We start from the raw sequence: 14,528 nt of genomic DNA, 5'->3' as shown, positions 1-14,528 counted from the left end.
CCTTCTCATTAAGCTTATCGGTGAGGCAGGGCTGTCCCCTCTCCTCTCTTCTGTACAGCATCGTGGCGGAGCCCCTGGCCGCACTCATCAAGAAGAACCCCCACGCCCATGGCATCGTCTCTCCCTCTGGAAGCGAGCTGAGTGTCATCCAGTATGCAGACGACACCAACCTCTTCGCCCGAGATGTGGAGAGCCTGGAAGCGGCTCTCCACGGGCTAGGCGTCTACTGCCTGGCCTCGGGCGGGGAGGTGAACTGGTCAAAAACATCGGTGTCGTTCTGCGGCGACGTCGCCCCAGCACGCCTCAGCGTGGACATGCGGAGGGCCGACGACCAGTACCAAGTACTGGGCGTCCTGATGGGGAAGGACGAGGTGGTCTGCGCCGAGAAGCAGTGGGAGAAATCCCTGCTGAAGATCGGGCGGACCATCTCGCTCTGGAACCTCAGGACGCTCACTGTAAAGGGAAAAGTGCTGGTCGTCAACGCCCTCTGTGTGTCCACGCTGGTGCACACGCTAACGGTGCTCCACCTGCCGGGCGACGTCGCCAACCGACTGAGCGTGGCCCTCAGCCGCTTCATCTGGAAGAGGGAGAGAGCGTTGGTGGCCCACGACACCATCGTGGGGGGCTACGACAGTGGGGGTCTAGGGCTTGTGGACCTGGTCACCAAAAAAAACAGCCTCAGACTGAAACTTGTCCGCAGGTTCCTGGACCCCCACTGTCATGCCCCCTGGAAACCCTTTTTCGGCCACGCCATGGGCTTGGGGGGCAGCCAGGGAGTGTACAGGCTCTGCCAGATGCTGCCGCCCTCGATGCTGGACAGCCTGCTCCCATTCGAACGGGAGGCGTGGGCGGCGTGGCGGGCACTGAGGCCCTTGGCGATCGCCGCACCGGCCACGGCCGGGCAGCTGTCCAGCATCCCCCTGCGGTTCAACCCGGACCTCCTGTCGAGCCCGTCCGCCCCTCGGGAGTGCATGAGGAGTGAGAACTTTGAGAGAGCGGGGTTCGTCCGGGTCGGCGACCTGCTGGGCGCCACCAGCGACTTTGACATAGAGGTCGTCCGGGGGCGCTTCGCGGCCGCCGGCCTACCCTTCCGACGGACTCCGGTCTCCAACATGGCCCTCCGTTTCGCCCTGAACGTCGGAGTCAAATGGGGGTACCTCCTGGGGGAAGGCGCTCCGCTCCGCGGTGCGCCGGCCCTCGGGGGGAGCACCCCCGGGCCGGGGACGGGAGGAGTCGACTCCCCCGCCGCCGGCTTCGACTTTGACGTTTGGGCGGGCGGGACCGTGTGGAAGAAGCTGACCGAGATGAACACCCGAGCCTGTTACAGAGTGCTGATCCCTGGAGTCTTCAGACGTCCCGCGGCAGAACACAAATGGTCACAGGCATTCCCCTCGCACGACATCGCATCCATCTGGGCCTACACATTCGAATGGTTTACACCACACATAGTCAGTAACTTTGAATTCAAATTGAAACACAGACTGATTTACACGTGCATACAGTTACACGCCATCAACCCCACGGTGTACGGCAGAGACTGCCCAGTGTGCGGGGAATCCCCTGAGACTCTCATACATCTTTTCTGCGAATGTGGTGCCGCCCGCTGCTTCTGGGTCCGGGTCCAGGACCTCCTCGCCCGGAGGCTGGACTGGGGTCTCCCACCGCCGGCGGCCCTGGGAGGGGATGACCAGGAGCACTGGTCTCTCCTGTTCGGGGCCAGAAGGGGGCGCCCTGGGGCCGACCACCGCCCCGCCCCCCCATGTGTCCTATCCAACCCCGCACCCTCCCTACTTGCCCCAGTGTCGCCTGTCTTGTGATGTACATGTACACATTTATTTATTATTTCTTGTATGTTCCCCATTCTCCACCATGTGTGTTTCCATTCTCCCCCTCCCCCCCCCCACTTGCCCCAATGTACTTTGTACTGTGATTTTATGAGATGATATTTTTGATAATAAAAGTTAAAAAAAATAAATAAATTGCCATTCATTCATCTTTTTTCTTTGTTCACCACGTCCTCGTCTGCCCCATTCCCTCAAGTCTCCTGCTGTTGGTGCTGTGGCTTAGCTGGTCAAAGTGCCTGTCTTGTAAACAGGTGCTCCTGTGTTCAAATCCCAGCAGTGGATCTCTTACGTTCTGTTCTCTGGTGCAAATAAAAACAAAGCAAGCAAAACAGTTGACCATGAAGGGATTTGAACCCTCAGTCTTCTGATCCGAAGTCAGACGCCTTATCCATTAGGCCACATGGTCCATGTTTTGTCAAAGTATCTTGTCAACAGGAGCCTCTGGGTTCAAATCCTAGCAGTGCCTTTTTTTTTACATTCTTTTCTCCAGTGCAAATGTTCAAAAACAAAGCAAGCAAAACAATTAACCATAAAGGGATTCGAATCCTCAGTCTTCTGATCCAAAGTCTGATCATTTTTAAGTTGTGCTTGTTTGCAGCATATAAAATACTGGCGTTTTCTTTCTTTTTGTGGGTTTCAAATTATACTTCAAGGCACTGTGGCTTAGCTGGTCAAAGTGCCTGTCTTGTAAACAGGTGCTCCTGTGTTCAAATCCCAGCAGTGGATCTTTTACATTCTGTTCTCTGGTGCAAATAAAAACAAAGCAAGCAAAACAGTTAACCATGAAGGGATTTGAACCCTCAGTCTTCTGATCCGAAGTCAGACACCTTATCCATTAGGCCACATGGTCCATGTTTTGTCAAAGTATCTTGTCAACAGGAGCCTCTGGGTTCAAATCCTAGCAGTGCCTTTTTTTTACATTCTTTTCTCCAGTGCAAATGTTCAAAAACAAAGCAAGCAAAACAATTAACCATAAAGGGATTTGAATCCTCAGTCTTCTGATCCAAAGTCTGATAATTTTTAAGTTGTGCTTGTTTGCAGCATATAAAATACTGGCGTTTTCTTTCTTTTTGTGGGTTTCAAATTATACTTCAAGGCACTGTGGCTTAGCTGGTCAAAGTGCCTGTCTTGTAAGCAGGAGATCCTGGGTTCAAATCCCAGCAGTGCCTCTTTTTACATTATTTTACATTACATTACATTACATTATTTTACATTATTTTCTCCGGCGCAAATATTCAAATCGAAGCAAGCAAAAAATTAACCATGAAGGGATTCAAACCCTCAGTCTTCTGATCCAAAGTCAGATGCCTTATCCATTAGGCCACATGGTCCATGAGGTGTTTATTTAGAGTGCAGTCTGCTGCAGTTGAAGTATGTCAACTGGTCAAAGTGCCTGTATTGTCAACAGGAGCCTCTGGGTTCAAATCCCAGTAGTGCCTTTTTACACTTTGGTTTGAGAGGGGATTTCAAGCAGCTATTTTTGTTAGGAAAGACAATCCTTCCTTAAACAGGAATGGAGGCCTGAGACATAATCTCTCCCTCATCAATAACTCCATCCTCAGACCCAGAACAATGAGAACAATAGCAGGGTTGTTCAGGGTTGAATAGGGTAGTTTCAGAACTGGAGATAATAGATGTTTACACTTCCAGTGTGGTCAGCCCCTCACTTCAGATAGATATAAGCAACTTGACCAGAACTGAAAAAGCGGCTTGGACGAAGTGAAACATCTTCACTCTTACATCGATTTGTCCAGTTGACAGATTTAAACTTCATCTTTGCTGTGGATCAACTGAAGGATTACACAGACACCTTTTTAAATTTTGTTCTCTTAAGGTTTTTTTTGGCATGTCTATTGTCTAATTATGGCATGAGCCTGAGTTTTATGAATCGTAGTTATTTACAGGATATAAAATGCTGGAATTTTGTTTTTTTTTTTTGCTGTTTGTGTTTTGGAAAATGACAGTTGAAGCTGGTCAAAGTGCCTGTCTAGTAAACAGGAGATCCTAGGTTCAAATCAAATTCAAATTCTTTGAAAAACCAGCAAACAACTTTCCAAGCAAAGGTGTAACATCTTCATGGATGTAAGCAGGTGGATATAAGCGCCCTCTACCAGAAAAGCTACACAGTGCACCTTTACTGTAAACATTCCGGGCAATATTATCTCCATGAACTTAAAGTGCATACGACAGGTTTTATCACTGTCTAATTTGTATTTAATTAGGTGGAATAATACCCGTTTTAAATATAAATAATCATTTTACACCAACTAAGAACCAATTTGTGAAAAAAGGTGAAAAAGTAGAGAACTCTGAATATCACACTAGAGAGAATCCTATCCAAAAGTTTGCCTCAATTTACATGCAAGAAACATATTTTTTGATACTTTAAACAGCATTTCAACAAAATAAATGTGTTTTCTTATAATTTGATTCGTCAAGTAATAATTTCTGTGAGAAGACAGTTTTTAGTAAAATCTTAAATATAATGATCTTAACTATGTTTTAGTAAAATGAGTAATCCAACCTGTTATAGGCACTTTAATGAAGGAATGTTGACCGTTCAATCCAATTTCAACTGATCTGAGCTGCACAAAATGTAATATTTATTTGCAGATAAGTAATTACTTTTTAATACAAATAACATCCCATGGTGTAAGACGTGTTTTTGACTCATAGGACTTGTTTGGACTGCTAGAATATGTTGCACTCATCCAGAAAAATGTCCTGTAAACCTGTTAAACCTCTGGAGAAATAGTGGGGTTCAAACACGCTGACCTGCATCCAGTGACAGGGTATTTAATGAAGCCATTTCGCATCAGTTGAGGTAATCAGAATTCCAACTAAATATTGCATGGAGCGAGAATATTCCATGTTTGAGTAATGCCCAAGCAGAAGTTGGAAAAGCCGTCGGTTGCTAATTCCGAGCATGTGTGAGAGTGATGATAGAATGATAGCACGTGCAAACCATTTGGATGCCACATGTCCAGGTTAAATAAATTATTCAACACGGATTCCTGCTGTGACATGTAAAAATACCCTGAATGATCCTAAAGATGGATTTCCGTGAAGTTTATTTATTGTCGTTTGCGTGTTGTTCTGCTATATACGTAGTTATATCTGACACTTGTGGATCATTGTGTTATAATATGCACATTTTAAATCATAATGATCATCTAAAACAACTTAATAAAAGAAACACGTCCACTGACTTCTGTGTTAGAAAACGACGATGTACAAAGGGCTGACGTTGTGCAGCTGTTGGTCCCGTCCTGTGGATAGCTGCAGATCACATTAGAGATTTGTAAGAATGTTTGCGTCAAAGAGGACCAAGAGTCTCAAACATAAAGTCTGAAGAGTTTAAATGAGTTCCACACAGGTAAAGTGAACAATGACGCAGCGAAGTCTCAGGATAGGATAGAAAAGAGTCCTCAGATGTGCATGTTGACTACTTTTATAGTATCTCTCATTGGATGATTGTGTGAGATGGGTCTTCTTCTGGTCTGCATGGGGATACACATTAAGAAACTTTAGGTAAAATCGTCTTGGTGAGTCCCCATGCTCCATATCCAGTGGTGCGCACATGTTTTTTACCTTAGCACAGTGGTTCTTAACCTTGTTGGAGGTACTGAATCCCACCAGTTTCATATGCACATTCACCGAACCCTTCTTTATTGAAAAATAAAATATAATTTTTTTCAAATTCAAGCCATATGTATGTTTTACTGGTGCACAAAATAAATCGTGCATTAACATCACTGTGTTGAAAGAATAAAACCAATACAATGCATAAACTCACAACAAATTACATACATACCTTTTCACAAAGACATGACCTTAATTTTGTATTGTATTACGTATTGCAATAATGAACTTATTGTATTTACGCTATTTATTATTTTTAACATTTTAACACACAGCCATCACCTAATTTCCACCAGGCTACAATAATAATGAATATTTACTGCAAATCAGTGTGACTTCTGCTGTTGCCTTTGAGAGACCAGTTCAGAAATGCATGGCTTCACCTTGGCAAGTGCCACTCTCATGTCATTTTTACAGTAAAGTCTGTTCCTTTTCTTCATTTTTATGTCGTTTTATGTTTTTATGCCGTTCGAAGTGACAGTATTCGAAGTGACAGTATCAATGACCAATACACACTGAGAGGAATCTGTATCTGCACACCCAGCTGCTCTATTACTGTACATTTACATATCATATCAAAACACAATTCATAATGTGTTTTTGTAAATAAAATATATTCAAAACAAGTGGTATGGGTCAAAATAAATATATATTTACAAACCACACACTGCAAACAGTGAACAAACACACACACACTTCAAAATGTAAACAAACACACACTGGAAACCAATAATACACTGTACATGTGACAGTGTGACAGTCATTCTGTGACAGAGGTTGGAGGATCGAGTCCCGCTCGGACCAACTTCTGTCATTTTGTCCTTAGGCAAGACACTTCACCCAAGTGGTGTGTGCGTGATGATCGGAGGGGCGCAGATTGGCATTAGCTAATGCTAATGCTAATGATTACATATAATACACATTTGACCCACAATTAAGTGAATAGCAGAATAAACCACACTTACAGATCAGGAACAGCGTTCAGTCCATCAAAACATAAGGTCCTCTGCTCCTGAGTCCATCATGAGATCTTCACTCAGTTCCACGAACCGCTCCGGGTCTGAGATGCCTCTAGTTTCACTTGTACAAACATCCACAGTGTCCTCGGTCGCGCACTTCCTTTGTTTTGTCCGTTTTGTCATGTTTAAAATGCAAAAATGTTGCAAAACAGTGCGTAAAATTACGCAATTACACGCGCGTAATTTTACGCGCGGATCTTTGGCCGAGGGCGGGCCGTCGGAACGTTCAGGGGCTAAACACTTAGGATCATTAGCGAGTTTTCACTCCACATCGGCCACATCAGCTAAAACACTGATAGCGTCGCATGAGGAGCCTGTCAATGACGTTGATGAGCTGCGCAAACACGTATGTGAATCACATAATTGTCTGGAGCAGCTCGTCCCCGGTCACACTCACTGACTCACATTGAAAAATAGCGCAGAATGAATTGTTGTGTGTTTATTTTATTTTCAACTCCGATTCGATTTTTTTTGTGCGCAGCACAGATTTTCTGTGCGCGGAGACCGTGTCAGCAGTGCGCAATTGCGCACGCGCGCAGCTTAGAGGGAGCAGTGTTAGATAGGCACATCAAAGGGTGCATTTGTCGAATTAGGACACGGCCGGAGTCTGGAGATGCTCGCAGACCGCAAATCATATGAGTCTGGTGCGTGTCTTGACCTCCGCTAAACCCCTGGGACTAACTCACCAAACCCCTAGGGGTCGATCGAACCCAGGTTAAGAACCACTGCCTTAGCATTAGCAAATCAAGACTCCAGTTTGATGTAGTGCTGCACTAATAGAAAATACCTTACAGAGTAGCAGGCTGTTTTTTAATTTGTACCAAAATCCTATATCAAATCCTACGTGTATCACAAGAGCAGTCGGCATATACAGGTAGCAGTGAAAGTGGGGATTGATTGTCATCTTGAAAATAAGCTATTGAAGATTGCTGTTGTATCAGCTGTCGGGACCAAAGATTCAGACTCGGGTAAAAGCTTGAACAAAGTTTATTTACAGACACAGAAATGTGAATGAAAGCTGGTGCAGCTTTAAGAATGATGTGTTTTCTCAATGGTGGGAAGAAAAAAAAACTCCACCATGGTGTGATCGTCTGCTAAAAGTTTATTGTCCTGCTGGAATCACTGGGTTGTTGAATTCCAAACACCAATTAGCATTGACAAAGTGGCCAAGAAGGTTTGGCTTTTGGTCTGAGGAAATGATGTAAGCGAGTACATTGGCTCAAACTATTCATATCAAGTTCTTAGAAAGATGCTTGTGTAATTCGTCACTCGATCTTGTCCGCTTCACAGCAAAAGAAAATGCATTTCTATTTGGATGTGACATTTATTTTAAAACATACTCTTAAACATAATTCAATGTTCTTTTGCTATTGAAACCAAGTACAATAAGACAAGGTTTGACATTCAGGGGCAAACAGATTTAATCCAGGCCTATGATTTGGACAACGTTATTGCTTCAGTAATTCTAACCAAGATATTAACCCAAAGAAAGAAAGCAGATCAAACTGAGCAAACATTAATACCGTTGCTTTGAAATCTATTGTTTTAGAATTTAAAATAACTGCTTTGTAAAGAACCAGAGGTTATTTTCCGTCTTGGGCGCTTCCCATACTGGAACCTGGTGTAGGGCTCTATTTATTTACTGGCAGAAGAGGGAATTACCACACGGAAAACATGATTATGAAAGCATGCAGTAGTACAAACGCAATTTAACAGCAGAAAGGCTTAAAATGAGTTTGGAGATGGTTTATGGACTTAGAAACTAGACAAGATTTCTACCTGTGACTCAACAACCCTGGGATACTACTGGTGGCTTTTCTACCTTAAAGCACATTACATTAAGGAACCACTTCATACTCATTCATCTGTGGGTCAAGAGTGGTATTTGAACCTCTAACCTTTAGATCAGCACGCAAACACTCTACCAACTGAGCTACTATCGCCCTTTTTCAGTCACGAGTCCATGGTAAGAACTGTTGGCATTCACGACGCCCAACACAAAGCGATAACCTGCCCACAAAATGTAGCCTGTTCAGTTTTAGTATAAGACATAAGCCTATTTAGATCTCTTTTTTAGGTAAACAAGAGTCTACTGTATATTTATCTCTGCATTTTAAGGGTCTTGTTCAATCCAAGATGCACAAGTTTTCCATTTGACCGCAAATTGCCTAGAATCCTCTGATTGAGAACCATTGTATTATCAGAATATTTGTCAGTGGACGCTAACTTGAGTAGTTTACATCCTAAAAATCCCGCTACGATACACAGTGGAAGGTATTGTTCTTAAATGAGGCTTGTGAAGATAATACTAATTACTTTACATACAAAATATTGCAGAAGACAATCAGAAATTCAACATAAAATTCAATGCCTTCTTAGTTGGTTCCTGCGTGAATGGAAAATTGCAGGGAATACCAGGAGCCACAGTGGGGCGCCATTGGCAAAAACTGTCATTGTGTCCTTAGGCAATTCCCTTCGCCCACGTTGCGTAGTATGAAAGTGGTGTGTGCGTGAGCGTTTTGTGCCGGTTCACGGAGGGCGGACTTACTGCACGAGATTTGTCAAATAAGAGTCAGTGAAGCGAAATACAACTCCAGGTGCGCGTTTAATGATGGAACAGCGTTGAAGAGTGTGCGGGAAAGCTCAAAAAAGTCAACTTGGGTGTATTATACTTTTATGGGGTATTCATTTTTTAACACATAACATATTTAAATCACTATAGTCGTGTCCGAATTCAACGGTTGCACGCTTCGTCGGCTGCATTTGAAGGACACTTACAGGTATGTCACTTCCGGTGCGACGAGACCTGCCCCATTTCACGCACCCCACGAATGCGTCCGACAAATGCGCCCCCGTTTCCATGGAGATCGGCTGTGAACGAAGCGTACATTCGAGCAGACTTCGCGCCCTTCTATATCCCATTATGCACCACGTGTTACTTCTTCTACAGGAGAAAATGGAGTAAGCAGTTGTCACGGTTGCTAACGTAAACGCACAGACAGCGGTTGACGTACGCTCCGTGGCATAGGCCCATCCCATTGCGGTTCACGGAGGCTACACGGTGGAGTGCCCTTCGTCAGCCGGGCCCTTTGAAGTGTGCAGCCGTTGAATTGGGATACGGCTAATTGTTTTGAGTCCCTCCTCCCCTTTACTCTCTGTGCTAAGTCACTCCCCTTCAGAATACTTTCACATTACAACGAGTGTGCATCCCGCTAATGAAACTACAGCACATCGCATCAAATTTGTGAAGTTGTAGTGTTTCGTTTTGTATCACATTTTTGTATTATTTATGGAGAATTGTCGCGTGGGAACATAGGTGATGTAGGGTTTGAACAGGGCCCCGGAGAGATCGCTAGATTACTCAAACATGCGTGGATGGCATATACAACCACTTCAGGCGTGTTTTTGATAAGGGAATGACATTTTAACAAGGTAGGACGCTCCAAAACTGTTAATTTTGCATAACATCTCCTCCTTAATGAAACATTTTACTGCCTCTTTGACTCCTCTCATAAACCATCATTTCTCCTTGGACTAAACTTGAGGTTTGCAGCTTCGTCCACGTTGTCTCCTTCCCCAGATCCTTGTACGTGAGTCTTCATAAATCCTTCCCTCCTCTCTCCTGCTCCTCTTCCTCGTTCACATCTATTAACAGACAGAGGGCACGGGCGTATAGCGTTATTAATACCGCCATCGTAAATCCTTGCGTGCACACAAAACACTTAGCACCATATGCATTTTCGGAAGGTAGGTAAAAATAGCAAAGCCGTTACCGCTTCCCATGCATTCCCGGTAAGGAACTCACGGCTTATTTTGAATACCCCCATCCACATGTGTCCACGTACAGTATTGACATTGACAAACTAAGCCGCAATCATGAGGGATTTAAAGGGAGGCATGCTAACTGGATTTAGCGCAGGATCTGATATGCGTTTGCTAAGTGAAAGCACATGGGTTGATTTTCTGTCACCGTAGCGCAGGTGACAGCTTAAGCAGATTTTTTTTACCCCCGAAAGTAATGAGGCTAATCGAAGGTAGCTATGTGGTCTATTGACAGTAAATAGAAGTTGGGTTAGTGAGCGACCGATAGAGCAAATATTTGTGGTAATGTTGTGTACAGTGCTCCCTCGTTTGTTGTGGGGGTTGCATTCTAAAAATAACCCGCAATAGGCGAAATCTGCGAAGTATCAGTTTTATCTTTTACAATTATTCTATATGTTTTTTGCAGTAAAACCCCTCACCACACACTTTATACACTTTTCTCACACAGGCGTTAACATTTTCTCACATTTCTCTCTCGTTTAAACTCTCTCAAAGTTCAAACCTTCATCGTCGCCTTTGTCGGTGCAGAACGTTTCATCAACGTGGGTTTTGTCAGGGAGAAAACAAATTGCAAACATACAGCACTTCAGAGTCACACTGTGATCCAACGTTTATGTAAATTTGGCTGAACACATTCTGTACTGTACAGGAGACACAGCACGAAGGAGACTGATGGACAATGGTCTACAGTCCAACAGCCAATCAGGACACAGAACACAACGCACGTTCATTTTACTGTAAAAAAAAAAACCTGTAAAATTGCACCAAAAAAATCGGTGAAACAACGAGACCATGAAAGATAAACCACGTTATAGTGAGGGACGACTATACGTCATGGTAAAGGCACAGTACATGAGTTTTACAGTCTTAAAACGCGAAAGACAGAACCCATTTGCAGTGGTCCAAAGCGATTACCTTATGCATTCTGAGCATCCTAATTATTCACCCGAGTTTATAAGCACTTTTCACAACTTTCTTAGGTCAGAGCGGAGTTTGCAGTCACGGTAATTCTAACAGCAGCTATTGGACCACAAAATTATTAACTAATTAATAATGAAATAATTCAATGCAGACAGTGCACAGCAGACTCATTTTGACCTCAAGAGCTGCTTGTACAATATATCTACTGGAGAAAGATAAAATTTGCTCAAATGCATGGGAAAAAATCTATTTAAGAAGGCCATTTAAGTAAAGAGGAAAGGGTGTAGAAGGTGATGGCAAAGTTTGAGTGCACATTTAAAATAAACCTATAGTGAAACAGCCGTCCCTCATATACACGTGTCACTGTATTGGAAAATGTTTTAAACCTGATGTTAAAAGGACACGATGTTACTTTTCCAGGAAGTTTATGCTATGTGTTTGTTTTGCGTGATGTTAAAGGTCAGATCTGTGAGGCGGTGGCCCCTTGCTCCCAGTAAGAATGTATGTTTTTGCACAATAATACACCAGTTATTAAAGAAATGCAAGATATATATGTTAAGTGCCATACTGTAAAAGATTCCAGGCAGAGCAATATTATTTCTATGGAGACAAACTAGTTACAGTGAAGTTCTTCCAGCAGTTTGTGTTAAGCTAAAAACAACAGCAGCTAATGTCACGGGGCATTAGCTAAGTGTCATGGGGCTGGGCATAAAATTCCACCCAAATGTCAGTGCATTGCTTAGTATTATTCATATAAGAAATACATTTTAGAAAGTACTGTATTTGACTTAAAATAATGCGGGAATACAGAATTTTTGGTTGCATTGTGTAACACTGTAATGTAACGCTCTGTAATGTATGTGCATAAGAGTGCTCCTGACTGCTCTTTTTTATTATCAGCTGAGAACAAATTTTGCGAATACCAAAAATCTTTGTAACAAGGCCTTAAGTACAAATCTGACTATAAAAATGCTTCATGTATGAGCCTCAATGTGAGCACATGATCTGAGCTTGTCTTGTAAACAGAAATGGGTAGAGTAGCCAAAAATTGTACTGGAATAAGAGTAACGCTACTTCAAAATAATATTACTTCAACTTTGTAATGTCTAAGAAATTGCTTAAGTATGGTATGTCTTGTATGTCTTATCACCACTTGTCACTATTGTATATGTATGATCACTATGTATGTTTTGCATTAAATAAATAAAAAAGAAAAAGGAAAAAAAAGAAATTACTTAAGTAAAAAAGTATGTGGGAAAAATTCTACTCAAGTAAAAGCAACTTGTAATTGTTGCAACATAACATCTGATTCTTAATTTAAAGTTACTGTAATCGAAAGGACAAAACCTAAAATAATGCACAAAATCAGATATTGTCAAATTGTCACTTTTGTCACTTTTTACAGTGGGAAGAGGAACCAAAACTTTTACTCAAGTAAGAGTACTGTTACTTCATCCATCCATCCATACATTTTCTTCTACTTATCCGGGGCAGGGTTGCAGGGGCAGCAGTCTAAGCAGGGACTCCCAGACTTCCCTCACCCTAGACATCAGCTCCTCCAGTGGGACCCCAAGGTGTTCCCAGCCCAGCCGAGAGACATAGTCCCTCCAGTGTGTCCTGGGCCTTCCCCAGGGCCTACTCCCAGTGGGACATGCCCGGAACACTTCCCCAGGAGGCATCTTGAACAGATGCCCGAGCCACCTCAACTGCTCCTCTCAACGTGTAGGAGCAGCGGCTCTACTCCAAGCTCCTCACCCTATCCCTAAGGGTGCGCCTGGCCACCTGGTGGAGGAAACCCATTTCGGTCGCTTGTATCCGCGATCTTGTCCTTTCGGTCATTACCCAGAGCTCATGACCATAGGTGAGGGCAGGAACATGGATTGACCGGTAAATCGAGAGCTTTGCCTTTCAATTCAGCTCCTTCATCTCCACAACAGTCCGATACAGCGACCGCATCACTGCAAACGCTGCACTGATCCACCTGTCAATCTCACACTCCATCCTCCCTCACTCGTGAGCAAGACCCTGAGATACTTGAACTTTTCCAATTGAGGCAGAGACTTTCCACTCACCCGGAGAGGGCAAGCCACCTTTTTCCGGTCGAGAACCATGGCCTCGGATTTGGGGAGCTGATTCTCATCCCAACCGCTTCACACTCAGCTGCTACTTCAATGAAACAATATTACTTCAAAAGGAATAAAAGTATGTTGCTAAAAAAGTACTTCTTTACTCAAGTTACTCAAGTAAATATAACTGAGTACCACCCACCTCTAACAACTTGTGAAGATGTTTGTACTTCAAAAACACAGAGGAACGTCATGGAACAAACCACAACTCCAGGTATATTTTTGACGAGAAAAAACACATTAAAACACCTTATTAAAACAGCAGCAGTCAGTTTTTTGCTCGCTAAATCCGGGCACGTAACGATGACAACCAAATAATGCAGAACCTATTTTAAACCTACACAGCGTGCACCTAGCTACAATAGGTCAATAAATAAACCAACGCAGCTGAATCACCTTTCAGCAAATGCAGATATTTGCTTGGTGTACAGTATTCCTAATGCATGAATAATCCAAATCCGGACTTCCCAACACTTACGTAACTGCACACTACAACTTCTCTCTTAAACATGCTAATCTTATGCATGTGGGCCATATGGAAATCCATTCACTAGATTAATTTCATTCCACAGCACAGTAGATTAGCAATTTACGGCATTTGACACACTAATCTGAAATTATTGCGTACAAATACATGGAATACTTTATACATAATATATAGTTCTGCAGAGCAAGCGTGTGAATTTGCATAGACAGTAACCATTAAGTCGAAGGCACATCACTGAAACTGGCAAATATATAGAAAAGAGAGGATTTAAAAGGCATTGGAAGTTTGTGTCTCAAACTCCATTATCTGTACTAACGAGATTTTCATGCTAATCAGCGTGACGCACTCGAAAGTCTTTGAGATGCATAACTTTGTATTGTATATTCTTGCCTAACTTGGAACCCAATTAAACAGTCTGACTTATGTAGCGAGAGGGATGAAATATTCATGCTGCCAGCTGATCAACCCATTTCAGAAAACCAGAACTGGCGTGTTTTCAAATGGGATCCTGGACTCATTCAAATTTGGAAGTAGTAATTAGCTCACCTCTTCACTAAGATAAAGAAAAAAAGTGAAGTTTAGACGGAATAATAAAGTTTTATGTCATTGTTAAGTGCTGTGGTCCCTCGTTTATCGCGGGGGTTACGTTCTAAAAATAACCCGCAAC

General features: G+C 43.1%; 4 non-coding genes across 4 annotated transcripts; 1 reads left to right on the top strand and 3 right to left on the bottom strand.

The window, feature by feature from the left end:
• Positions 1 to 2,177: 2,177 nt before the first annotated feature.
• On the bottom strand, positions 2,178 to 2,250 carry trnar-ucg (transfer RNA arginine (anticodon UCG)). Its single transcript has one exon. It is a non-coding gene; the product is annotated as a tRNA-Arg (tRNA).
• A 371-nt stretch (positions 2,251 to 2,621) lies between these two features.
• trnar-ucg (transfer RNA arginine (anticodon UCG)) lies at positions 2,622 to 2,694 on the bottom strand. The gene has a single exon. It is a non-coding gene; the product is annotated as a tRNA-Arg (tRNA).
• A 245-nt stretch (positions 2,695 to 2,939) lies between these two features.
• On the top strand, positions 2,940 to 3,013 carry trnat-ugu (transfer RNA threonine (anticodon UGU)). The gene has a single exon. It is a non-coding gene; the product is annotated as a tRNA-Thr (tRNA).
• Positions 3,014 to 3,102: 89 nt separating this feature from the next.
• Positions 3,103 to 3,175, bottom strand: trnaq-uug (transfer RNA glutamine (anticodon UUG)). The gene has a single exon. It is a non-coding gene; the product is annotated as a tRNA-Gln (tRNA).
• Positions 3,176 to 14,528: the final 11,353 nt, after the last annotated feature.

This window comes from Periophthalmus magnuspinnatus, chromosome 19, assembly GCF_009829125.3.
Source record: "Periophthalmus magnuspinnatus isolate fPerMag1 chromosome 19, fPerMag1.2.pri, whole genome shotgun sequence".
Lineage (NCBI taxonomy): Eukaryota > Metazoa > Chordata > Actinopteri > Gobiiformes > Gobiidae > Periophthalmus > Periophthalmus magnuspinnatus.
The sequence above is the reverse complement of the archived record's forward strand: the minus strand, read 5'-3'. Positions and strand labels throughout refer to the sequence as shown.